Consider the following 13205-nt stretch of genomic DNA (forward strand, 5'->3'; position numbering starts at 1 on the left):
CTTTAAGAATCAAATCTGTTAAAATGAATGTGTTAGTAGGGGAAAAAGTACACAATCACTCATTTTGTTCCCTGAAGATTTAGTTTTCTTTTGATCCCATAAAATAATACAAGCCCCAGCCAGGTTGTTCCATTGGCTGAAGTGTCATGCAGGCACCAAAAGGTTGCGAGATCAATTCCTGGTTATGGCACATACCTAGGTTGCTGGTCCAATCCCCAGTGGGGTCATGTATGGAAGGCAACTGATCTCCCTCCCATCGATGTTACTCTCTCATCCATGTTTCTCTCTCTTTCTCCCTCCTTCCCTCTGTCTCTAAAACATCAATAAACATATCCTCAGGTAAGGATTTAAAAAATTATATGAAATAAGAGAGTTGAAATTTATTACATTTTGATCCTATGTTTAAAATATCTCAGCAATTATAAAATAGAGTAGAAACTTACATCCTTTATTTTTTTTCTTCTTTTTTATTCTCTCAGTTTTCCCCCATCTGTCTTAATTCAAAACTTCTTGTTGAAGATATTTTCATCACAGGTGCAGTTTGTGATTTCAAACACTAGAGACCTATGTGGTCCAACGTCCTCATTCTGACATCTGGTTTGCAGTGCCTTGTGAGCAGAAACTTTACTCTTACTTTCATTCTCTCCCTCAGTGCACTGATGCAAAGAATAAGGTTTCTTATACTCTGTATTTTATAATATTTTTAATAAAGAAATTCAAGCCTGAGTTTGATGGCTAATGCACAAACACCTCTGAGATGTCCAAGGAGAAATGATGGAGGCAGAGGGGAGATAAGAGAGGCTCCTGGTGTTCTAATGAAAATAAACTAATTAAAAATAATAATTAAATGGCAAATCAGTTAAAATTAACTTGAAGAAGGTGCTATACAATCTGCTAATCATTAAAAGTTTCACTAGCATAGTAAAGCAAGAAATCAATTGCAAATGGTTAAGAAAGTTCAATGTCACTTTAAATATGCAGCCGTCTTGCTCTGTGCTCATCACACTCATTCAACTACCGAAACAAGTCAGATAAGGTAGAGTCCATTAGAGTCCCTGGAACTGCTATCATTTTCAGCCTTGGGAGAGAGCAGGAAGATAACTTGTCAAACTGGAAGCACAAAATGCGCCCTGCCCTACTGATTATTGGTCTAACGCAGCTATAGGCTTTTGCCCAGTTTTTAGAATGAATTTCCATTCCAAATATGGAATGACAACAGAATCCTGCTCAACCCAAACATAGATGGATTCAAAGGGAGAGTCATTTTTTTTCCTTTAAAAGATATGACACGGGATGTTTTCCAGAGATTTGTCAAATAATTGTTATGAGCAGTTCCTTATGAAACTTCAGGTAAGGGAATCAGGGTTATTTTGTGAAATCTACGGGCAATTTATTACCATGTTCATGACGATAAAAACCCTACTTTTGCATATATTGTATCTTAATACATGGCAGCATTTTATGTTTTAAACAAAGTGCTGATATAGCAAAGACAAAGCAAAAAGACATGTCGAAAGGAAAGAAAATATTTTTGACTCAGCTGCTGGTGTCTAAAACTCAGTTCAAGCAGTTTATTTAACAGGATGCAGGCTATAGAAAGTTGGAGAATGTTTACTCTGTACCAGCAATTATTTTAACCCTGCAACATCTGTAGCCCTAGGGAGAGACTGTCAAGCTCACTGATTGAAGGAACTCTTCCTCAGCCAAGAATTTCAATGAATATTTTTTTGAATGCTGCTAAACTGTTTACTGCACTTGAGATATAAATATTATCTCTTGAAGGCATGGCATTACCTTTTGACAAAAATAGGTAGTAGAGTCCATTTTAAATTTGATCTTATTCATTTTGCATATATTTAGTCATGAAAAAGGACACACCTTCAACAATTTTTAACTCCTAGACACTTTTGTTTCATATACTCCTGCTACTATGTCATTGTCCAGATGCACCATTTTAACCAATTGATTATTGATGAACCGTTGGGTTGTTTCCCGTCTTTTGCTAGAAGACAACAAATAGTGCTCCAGTTTTATACCAATGACTTTTTCACAAGTTTTCTGTGGGATAGAGGCTAAGACCTGGGATTTAAAGCAACTGTCATTTCACTCAATATGGTAGATGATTTTAAAAACCTCAACTATTATCTTATCTGTATTTACACACCCTTGCCTTATGACTTTGCAACTCCTCCCATGAACAAATAGAATGTATTTCTCCACTTGTTGAAGGAGGGCTGGCCTTTGTGACTTGTTTTGGCCAATAGAATGTGGTGAAAGTGATCATGTGATTCCGATCCCAGGTCTCCAAAGGCCTCACACACCTCTGCTCACAACTGAGAGATCACTGCCATCACCAAGTGAACAAGCTCAGCCAAGCCTATTGAAGGATGAAAGTCATCCTTTCCAGGCTATTGAAGTCATCTAGCAGGGACGTCCAACCTTTCAGCGTCTCTGGGCCACACTGGAAGAGGAAGAGTTGTCTTGGGCCACACATTAAATACACAAACACTAACAAAAACTGATGAGCAAAAACAAAAGGCTTTAAGTAAGTTTATGATTTTCTGTCGGGCTACATTTATTCTAGCCATCCCAGGCTGCGGGTTGGACACCCCTGATAGGGCAAAGACTTGTCAAGCCGCTTTTCTCAGCCAATGCCCCAGCCAGGCATGTGAGGCGGCCCAGTCATGAACACCAAACTCAGCCAAGATTGGAAGCACTGCTCAGCTGAGTGCAGCCTAAATTTCCAAACCACAGAATGGTAAACGGAATAAATAGTTGTTGTTTTAGGTACTTAGTTTCAGAGTAGTTCATTACCCAACAGTAACTTAACTTATATGCCACAGAACTGCCAAATTCCCTTCTGTTGGCATTTTACCATTTTGCTATCCCAATAGTAATATATGTGAGTATCTATTTCCTCTCTGCTATAGAATATGTTATTAAAATTTTGAATTTCCCGCACATGAAAGGTAAAAAAAAGTATATCAGTGTTGTTTTACTTGCATCTCTCTTACTATGAATGAGGTTCAGTGTCTTTTCAAACGACTGTGACTTCATGGAAAACTTCGCTTTTGCACCCACCATCAGTATGTTTATTAAAGCACTTGGGCACATCCAGCAAAGAAATGGAGATAATTTAAAATCCTGATTTAAAGTAAGCTTCTCAGATTTTGACCTATTTATTAAATTCCTTATATCCTCACCCTCCTAATGAATTGCTTTTGCAAGAGCTAAATGAATACTTTCAGTTTCATGAAAACTCTTTTCTCTAATTAAGACCAGAATAGCCTATTAGTTGGACAATAGGAGTGAGATAAATTGAAATGGTTGCTTCTCCACAAGTGGTACTCTGAAAAGCAGCTTTATAGGACCAAATCAAGAAATTTCGAGCTGAAATTTAATACACATATGGAGTGCACTTAATGGTTATGTTTATCCTAAGCTAATGTTAGAAATATATCTAACTCTGGTGCTCAGAGTAAACCTAATTAAAAACCAAATTCTTCCCCCCTTCTAAGTTAACTTACCAAGTTAGCCAGAAAAGACATGGCATGGATATAATGTATGCAAAAAGAAGTAGAGTTTATTATGTCCATTTTCTCCTTCACTAAGAACAAATGGCCACAGAGAGGATGGAGCACAGGCAAACCCATGAATCGGGATCTCGGTCACCTGCTCCAGGGGGGTCCAGCACCTGCACATTCCCACCTCTCTGAGCCCTCCCTGGCTCATCTCTTACCTGTTCATTCATCCATCACCTTGAGAGCAGCCAGACAGGCACTGCTTTGTTCATCTAAACATCCCCAGCCATTAGTTCAGTACCCAAAACATGATAGATATCCAGTATATTTGTTAAACTGAAATAAACTAAAAGGTAATTGTTAGCATAATTCAAATTATCCATTTTAACAGTAGTTATTAATATGGAAATATAGTCATATAACCTTCAGAACTTTCTGTAAAAACAAGACTACCAATTCAAACATACTTATGGGTTTTAAAAACAAAAATTAAAATGTAAAAAAAAAGAAAAGAAAAATCCACATTAGCTTATGGTCATAGATTATACTGAACATATGGCTGAAAAAAATAAAAATAAAAACATTCTTATGAACACGTCATTTACAGTAAAGCTAAGGAAGACAGCACAACTTAACAAGGATAAGATTGTAATTATTTATTTTTTAATTGCTCTTTTGCACTAAAAATGCCCTGATATTGATATCATATAAGAGAGGGAGAAGGAGCATGCAGGGAGAAAAATGGATTCTTCCAACAAGGTTAATACTTCCCTTACTATATTGGTTTTAATCAGACAAAGGTGTGAGACATTCTTTAAGCTACTTTTTCAGGATCCACACTTTCTCATCCCATGTGGGAAGAGGACATGATACATTTCTCAGTCTACATGAATTTATATATGTGTTTCATGTCCTTGTCAATAATTGCCTAGATGCTCTGCTGTTTCACTAAGTGATATTCAAGGTTGCTAATAACTTAGTCCCAATTACAAGGTACATTGTACTTTCATACACTATAACTCACGTTGATGTAGCTTTCACATAGTGGAATGTAGTGGGGTCACAAGTATCTGGTTTTAATTCCATGCTTCTCTGCTCACATCCATGTAGTCTTGCACTTACTCCCTAAATTCTCAAATTCTTAGTTTTCTCATCTAGGAAAATGGGAATTGTAAGATGATATATATGAGCCAACCCAGAATGTACCCAGGGAAAACTGGGTGTTCAATAACAGAGGATGACTTCTCTGTCCTCCCTGACAATGACAGCCCTATTTACGCTGGGAGTGTATGATGAAATGCATGTACAGGTATTGGAAAACTCAGCTCAGCAGACTGGAAAGGCTGACACTGGTTTGAACTTGCATGGGTTGCTTAAGCTCTTTGAGCCTCTGTTTCCTCATCAGTGAAATGGGGATATTAGGAGGGTAAAGGCACCTGGAACAGTGTCTGGCACAGAGACTGTTAGGTTAATTCCACTACATGTTAGGTTAATTCCTTTCCTTTACTCAGAATTAATGTGCTGGAAATTTATAACTGACTATGTGAGTTTGATAGGACACTTGAAAGCTAAAAATTAACCTACGATAGTTGGTTTTCCCTGAACTGCCATCCCTGACTGACACAATAAGAAAAAATAGCCTACAGCAGAAATTCTTAGTTCCCAGAACACTGATAATGCTTTGTCACATATTGATAAGATTTCAACCAATGTTGAAATGTCTTTTAATTTCACCAGTAAATTATTTCACTATCTGGGAAATGATCTCACAGGACAATAATCTCAAGGTTTAGCATCCTTTTTTAGAATTTCACTTACACTAGCCCTGTTCTTTTTGTTTGTTCCTTTGTTTTTAACCAGAAACATGATGGGTGAATGGGGGCGGGAAGGGGCGGGCGAGGAAATAAGCCCGAGGGGTTCTGCAGGGTGAGGACAATGAGCATTTGAACTGAAACCCGGTCTGATCTGAGAAACAAAATTCTGGTTGAATTTGCCTTTTAGCTATCAACACTATTGCCAGTTAGTATGATGCAGTAAGAAACAAGTGCGGGAGTAAAATGGAAATTTTCCTTTTAGGGATCAGGGAACAAATAACTGGAAAAAAACGGCTGTGCATTCAGCAGAAGGACATGACCTTTTTCAGGACAAAGATGCCGCTGCACACCGAGGAGCTGGTGATGACTCAAGACCGATTCTAAACATCAGAATCACTTCATGTCATCACAGACTGTCCAGTTCTGTTCCAGTGACTCCTCTTAGGAGTCACCAAGAGCAACGGAAAGAAGTGTAAGTTGGAGAGTGGGAGAAAGGTTTATCTTCAATGCAAGAAATATGCTTTTTATTTGATATGTTTGTGCTCCCTCCATCAAAGGAGCCAAGAATAAAAAATGATCAGTTGTGAGAAAATGGTCTAGTCATCATAAAAGCAGATAATAATGGCAATACAGACTATAATTTAATGATATAACACACATGATTTACTATGTGTGTAGCCTATTTCATTTGTTCAAGTCTGACTTGATTTTTTCTTACTACTGTGTCCTGTCAGTCTTTGCATGTCCTAAGACGCAAATCAAAACTAGGTGAGCCAGAGGTTTTCTTTATAAATTATTTGAAATTGAAATTTGTAGGGATTTTCTTAGGAGTGGCTAGTCCTGAGCTACCAGAATCAACTAAGGTAAAGTTTTATGTACATTATCAACCAAAACCTGATGTGAAGAACCTACATTGTTGCACTGCAGCAATTTTTGTCCCGTGTGCTGCGGCAAACACACGGGTGCGCAGCAAGAATTTTTAAAACATACAATTCCTGACTATTTAGTCAGGGGCACTGACCTCTTTCCCTTTATTTTTCAAATTTAAAAAAAAATGACAACAGCCATCTGGTATGAATGAATCAAAATTATACCTATTTTTCTTGTCAGATCATAAAAAATTACATGTTTGGGTACGCTGTTGAACTTTAGTAATTAGTCTCTGTGTGCCATGAGATGAACAAGGTTGAAAATTGCTGTTGTAGGCCATTTGTTGTCAGCCTTCCCATTAGCCACTCGACCTTCCTCTCTGAGTTCCAACCTGATTGTGCAGTTACTGGCAGTGTAGTAAGTAACCCGAATTCAGTTCTGGTGCTCAGCCCTTCCCCTGTGGCCTGTATAAGTCAGGGTTCTCCAGAGAAACAGAACCAATAGGAAATTATATATATATATTATATACAATATAATAAAATATATTTTTATTTTTATATTTATATATTACTATAGGGGCCGGCAAGTTTGAAATCCATAGGCCAAGCAGGTAGGTTGGAAATTCAAACAAGAATTGATTTAGTCTTGACTTTAAAATGTGAAAAGCAGGCTGGATTCTTGCGAGGGATTTCTATGTTGCAGTCTTGTGGCAGAATTCCTTCTTTGGCAAATCTCGGTGTTTGTTTTTAAGGCCTTTAACTGATTGTGTGAAGCCCATCCACGTTACAGAGAATCATCTGTTTTACCCAAAGTCTAATGATTGTAAATGTCCCATCACACATAAACTTTCACAGCATCTAGACTGATGTCTGACCAAACCACTGGACACCATAGTCTAGCCAAAGTGGCTCATTAAATTGCCCATCACACTGCCCATCTGGCTTAAGGATGCTGATTTCATCACCAGCTCAAGTTGCATCCTGGTTATTCCAACCCAGTCATAGTTATCCCATCCTCTTTTCCAGGGGCTGCCTTAGAAGCCAGATACGGGCCAAAGAAAGCACGGAATTGCCCAGCTGGCCCTTATTTGTTCAGGAATGGTTACATAATGAGCACATGGCCCAACTAGACTGAGGGGATTCTGTCTCATTTTAGTGGAGTGTTCTCTTTCTCATGTTGAGTATGCACAAAGGGACATTCTGCCCCAGTTGCTGCTGCTGAGACATTTTGAAACCTTATGGGAAATCAGCCTGGTAATAAAGCTCAACCTTGGAGAATTGTAAAGAGATGAAGCTATGTTTTATCTGAGCCATGCTAGGAACCCTTCTTCTCCATGACTTTCCATTATATGAGATGATAAATGTCATGGTTCAAATAAGCTAATTTGAGTTAGAGTGTCTCTCACATGCAGTCAAAAGCAATCTAACATATACAGGGAAGAACTAACATCTCCTTTAATTCCAGGCAGGCACTCGAGCTTAAGCCAAAAACGGTATCCAAACTCCAGCCACCAGAAGGTCAGGATGGGGCGCCTGACCAGGTCTGGCCTGTCATGGTTAAAGAGACTTGAATCTGAATCTTCAACTTTTGGAGAAGTGGACTTCCTTTTTGTATCCCAGGAAACATGAATGAGGATACACTTTCCCCCAGGCTCTACTGACAGCTGTCTCAGCACTGTGACAGGGGACTTACCCAGGGGAGCCATGGGAATGCAGCTGCAGATCTCCTACTACAGGAATGTGATTGACAGACAGCCTCGGGCCTGCGCTTTGAAATTCATTATCGGGTCTGTGCCAAAGTCTTACCTACCAAGGGCTACTCTATCAATGGCTGAGCTTCTAGGACTCAAAGAACTCATGGCCAAGGACTCTCAGAAAGTTTTATTAAGCCCTCCTTACACTGCACAATGTCTAGTCTCTCTTTCTTTCTCACTCTCTCTCTCTGTCTCTCTCTCTCTTTCCCTTTCTCACCTTCACCACACTGAGGTGTGATGATTCTCCAGACACTCCCAGCTTCCTCCTTAGTTCCATTCACACAATCACTTCGCCTAATAGTATCCTGAGGTCCATTCAATCAATCACATCTCAGTGTGAGCTTCTAAGAAAACCTTGGCTCTGTTTGAACAGAGCCAAGAAAATAAGAGAAAGAAAGAAACTGGAACTAGCTATATTAATTAAATTCTGGATAAAAACTTAGCTGAAGTCACATTTGGCTTTCGACTGTTGAGTTACATAAGCCAATAAGTTCCTTTTTTTTTCCTTAATTAAGGTTGAGTTTTCTGCACCTTGTAACTGATAGCTTCCTCAGTGATACAATTATGTCTCTAAACAATACTAGCTCTGTTTTATTTTGACCCGAGTTTTCATTATATGTGTGTTGTCAACATCCTAATGGCAGCAACCAGGTTTTAAATTGTCTTTGCAAGTCCTGAGAGGTCAGAGACAGTCACATTTTTAAAAGAAATCATTACACAGGAAAATACAAGTGGTTTTACTTAAAATAATGCAAAAAGATGGACAAAATTCCCTCTTCTAAAGTTTTAAGCCAAAGTTAAGAAGAACCTGGGGTCTCTTCCTTACACAACTCACAAGAGTGGAGAAGTTAACTAGTCAAAAGCAGGTAGGGAGCTCTCCACTAAATTTGCCAAGGCCCATGAGACAAGCCTGAGAAGGTAAGAAGTTTGTGGCGTGTCTTTCATCTATGTTGGCAGGCATCATTTATGCATTGCATTAGGAAAATGATGAAAGTTCACATCACTGAACTCTTGAACTTATATAGTAATATGCCCCAATGTCTTAACAAAATAATTAAAAATGCGGGTCCTGGGTTTTCAAAGTGGACTTGCTGGGAGATAATGTTTCCAGTCAGGCTGCCATTCTTAATCCAAATGTATTCATAGTCAACCAAGACTTTTGAATCAGTTGGTTATTAAGCTGGGTAACATCATTTTGAATCAAAAAAATGAAATGACACTAGGAAGAAGTTGTGCATGAAGTTTTTTACCCTGTGAGTTGACACATGAAGATACCCCACCTCCCATCCTTGGAAAAATGTTTAAAAACGGAAACAACAATAATTCAATTTTCCCCACTGACTATCAGAAAACCAGTCTGACGTAAAAGATGATTCCTGGCTTTCGAAAGCTTTTTGGTCTTTAAGAATTTCCTATGAACATGCATCAGTGTATAGCTGGATGGTAGGGAGGAAGAGTCTGCTGAAGTTTAACTTTATTACAGATAACATGATAAAGAAGTGGAAAGAATAATATGAAAGAACTCGTTGAAAGATGAAGAGATAGTACACCTAAAAAAACCCTGCAACTAATTTGAGGTTTCATATACGTCATTCTTATGCTCTAGGAAAAGAATTAATTTTGAGTGCTCTGGCTGGGCAACAAGGAGGGAGTTCTCCCAAGGAATTCTGTATAGAGAATCAGCTGAGAACTCGAAAGTCCTCTGGACTTCTTGCATTCAGAAACACATGGCCTGCTTACCCTTCCAAATCCTCTTTATGTCGGTGATGACAATCAGGTACTTTAAGTATTATACTACGTTGATAGCTCAGACTTCATTCTCAGATAACACCGCACTTTTTTTTTAGTGTCTAGGGGAGATAAAGAATGATTTTCCTTTCAAACTGATAAGAATAAAAAAACATTTTTCTTATGTTTTTAATATATTTTTCTAAAAATTTATGTCAAACTTCTTTCCAAAGGTAAAAGAGATTACTTAAAGATTGGAATGTTGTGAGATTAGAAAAAAAAAGTTCTGGCTAAAATAGGCTAGAGTCCCTTTGGCACAAAAGAAATATATTGGTTAGTTTTAAAGCATTTGAGCAGTGAGTTTTGTTTCATTGTATAACTTTAATTTTCTGGCAAGTAAAATTAAACTCAGCCATACTCAGTCATCTCTAGAGACAGATTTTTTGACTGGAGCGAAACTCCAGCAGGACTTTACCATGAGGACTGTGCTCATAAACTGAAGGGTGTGAAGCTTTATATGACTACCCAGAGGTATGTGGCACCTGGACACTAGGAAATGTTTTCCATAGTCAGATAAAGAAAACTGTACAATGACTCAAAGTTACAAAACAGTACCTTGATCAAAATCAAGGAATGCTTCTGAGTATTTTCATTACGTTTCTAAAGTTGAAAAGAGCTTGAGGTTTTCACACTTCATAATCCAGTGGAAACTTATTCAAGAAAGTCACTTTCTTTCATTTTTCTTTCTCCCAGTTGATTCTTAAATCTGCTCCTTTCACTCCCTGATAATGCCAAGAAAGACTACTTTCTGAATAAATGGAGGGTGGGGGAGAGAATAGATATGTGGTTTATTTGTAACAGCTGTGATAGCAGAGTACAGATTTTTTTTATTTCTGTCCTCGGACTTGGTGCCTAGCAACACTCTCCTTCTGGGCATTATTGCAGAAAATCAGGTGCTGCATCCGAAGTAAAATCACCCCTATAGAAACACTCCTTTCTATGAAATTAGCATCTCCCTGTTGGTAAATTTGGAGGTGGCCCTTTCAGAGGAGGAGATTCAGAGAACACAGATTAGTTGTGGCTTTCCTCTAGGTGAAAGCAAGGTCCACCAAAGATGTTCCTCCACACCCACTGCGGTAGGCAGAATTCTAAAATGACCCCAAAATAACCCTAGTCCTTGAATAACTTTATCTCCTTGAGTGTAGGCAAAACATCTGATTATATTATGTGACACGGGTGACCCTAAACTAGGAGAGATGATCCCAGTAGGCCTAACCTAGTCACATGAACTCCTTAAAAGCAGAAAGTTTTCTCTAGCTGGTTACAGAAAAAGAATTCAAGAAGATTTGAAGCACAAGGACTATGTAACACATCTCTGCTGACTCTAAAGATGTAAGGGCTACACAAAGAAAAGTCTCTAGGAGAGCTGAGAAGAACTCATAGCCAACAGTCAGTTAAAAAAAAAAGATACTCAGTCTTAAAGCCATGAGAAACAAAATTCTTTTAGCAACCTAATGAGCTCAGAAGTGAATTTTCCTCAGATCTTCTAAATGAGAAGCAGCTTAGCAGACATTTTGAGTTCAGACTTATAGGACCCTAAGCAGTCATTCCCAGCCCACCTTGATGATGACCCACAGAACTGGAGAAATTTTAGCATGTTGTTAAATGTTTTTTTTTAAAGGTGCTTTAGGCTACTAGTTTGTGGCAATTTGTCATGTTGCAGTAGACAATTAATATATCCACTTTATTAGAGACATCAAAATTTAAAATCAAATATGTATAAAACATATATGCCCTGGCTGGTGTGGCTCAGTGGATTGAGCACCGGTCTGTGAATCCAAAGGTTGCTGGTTCAATTCTCAGTCAGAGCACATGCCTAGATTGCAGGCCAGGTCCCCAGTAGAGGGTATGAGAGGTAACCACACATTGATATTTCTCTCCTCCTCTTTCTCTCTCCCTTCCCCTCTCTCTAAAAATAAATAAACAAAATCTTTAAAAAATAATAAAAACATATATATATTTCTGTTATGTAAGTGATCTACTAATAGAGAACTTGAAATTAGGAAAGAAAAACTTGCTAATTAGATAAGAGTCAGACCCAACAGGTCTGGAGGATCTGCACCTTAACAAGTATTACATTTTAATATTTCAGAAAAATTTTGATATGTATGTGGATGTTTATCTTTAAACAAGAGCTTGAAACACATTACTAACATTCTCTAACATTCTCCATACAAGTATTTTATAATATATTTTGTAGCATTTGAATTCTTTTCTTTGGTTCTGATACCTACCTATTCTACAAGAGCCTCCACTGATACCCTTATTAGGTCATAGTAATTTAAATTATTAACTTGTAAGAGGCAGACTCTCAAATCTTGTCATTATGAGCCAAAGTCATCTCTGTTGGAAAGCCATTGAAGAAAATGGCTTTCAGAGTCCTATGAACCAAACTTCTTATTTTCCAGGCCTTGTTTTTATTTTCATTGGCTTATAGAAAAAAAAATCATTCAAAAAGTCAAAGCTACATCTTCATCCATTCAATCATTCAGGCAAGTTTTTCAATTTTTCACTCAACCCACAAGTGCAGTATTAAATTGAGACCCTTCTATATGCCTGCCAGACTCCTCCTGATACCCTTAGAGCTAGATGAGGCAACATGTTTGCTTGTATAATCCTATAGCATCTCTCATTGACTTCTTAACTGGCATCCTAAATGCCCATTTATGACCTATCTCACCTATTGGAAGTTTCTTGAGCATCTCATTCATTGTGTACCTCATGGACCTAGTCCAATAGCAGGCACATTATATTTACTCAATAAATTAAAAAAGAATCTACTGCTGTGCTAGGCATTGTGTATAAAGATATAATAAAGCATTTCAACCCTGGCCAGTGTGGCTCAGTGGATTGAGTGCTGGCCTGCAAACCAAAAAGTCGCAGGTTTGATGCTCAGTCAGGCACAAGTCTGGGTTGCAGGCCCAGTCCCAGCTAGGGGCATGCAACAGGCAACTGATTGATGTATCTCACACATTAATGTTTCTCTCCCTCTCTTTCTCCCTCCCTTCTCCTCTTTCTAAAAAAAAAAAAATTAAAGCATTTCATTGACTGAAATAGTTCAGTCTCCAAGCACACATGCTGGCCAGAATAACATTGTGACAGGGTGTGATAGTTTCTATGCAAGAACTATGAACAGGGTGTTTGGGGGCAACTAAGCAGTCTGGGAAATGATCATGAACAGTGAGCAGTGGCTCATCCTGTAAAGGGAAGACAAACAGGCATTCCAGCAGGAATGAACAAATGAGGCAAGCAGGACACAGCTGAGGCAGCCCTGGAAGTATAGGTGATTCACTATGTTGGGGCAGTAGAAAGAGGGGGTCACAGTGATGGATGAAACTAGAGGGATAAGTAGAAGGCAAGTCATAAAGGTTTTAGTAAGTATGATGAGAAGTTCAGACTTTGTTCTTAGGATAATAGGGGACCAATGGCAAATTTTGAACTGGATACTGACATGAGAGT

Source organism: Phyllostomus hastatus, unplaced genomic scaffold, assembly GCF_019186645.2.
Source record: "Phyllostomus hastatus isolate PE091 unplaced genomic scaffold, TTU_PhHast_1.1 phas_contig_137, whole genome shotgun sequence".
NCBI lineage: Eukaryota > Metazoa > Chordata > Mammalia > Chiroptera > Phyllostomidae > Phyllostomus > Phyllostomus hastatus.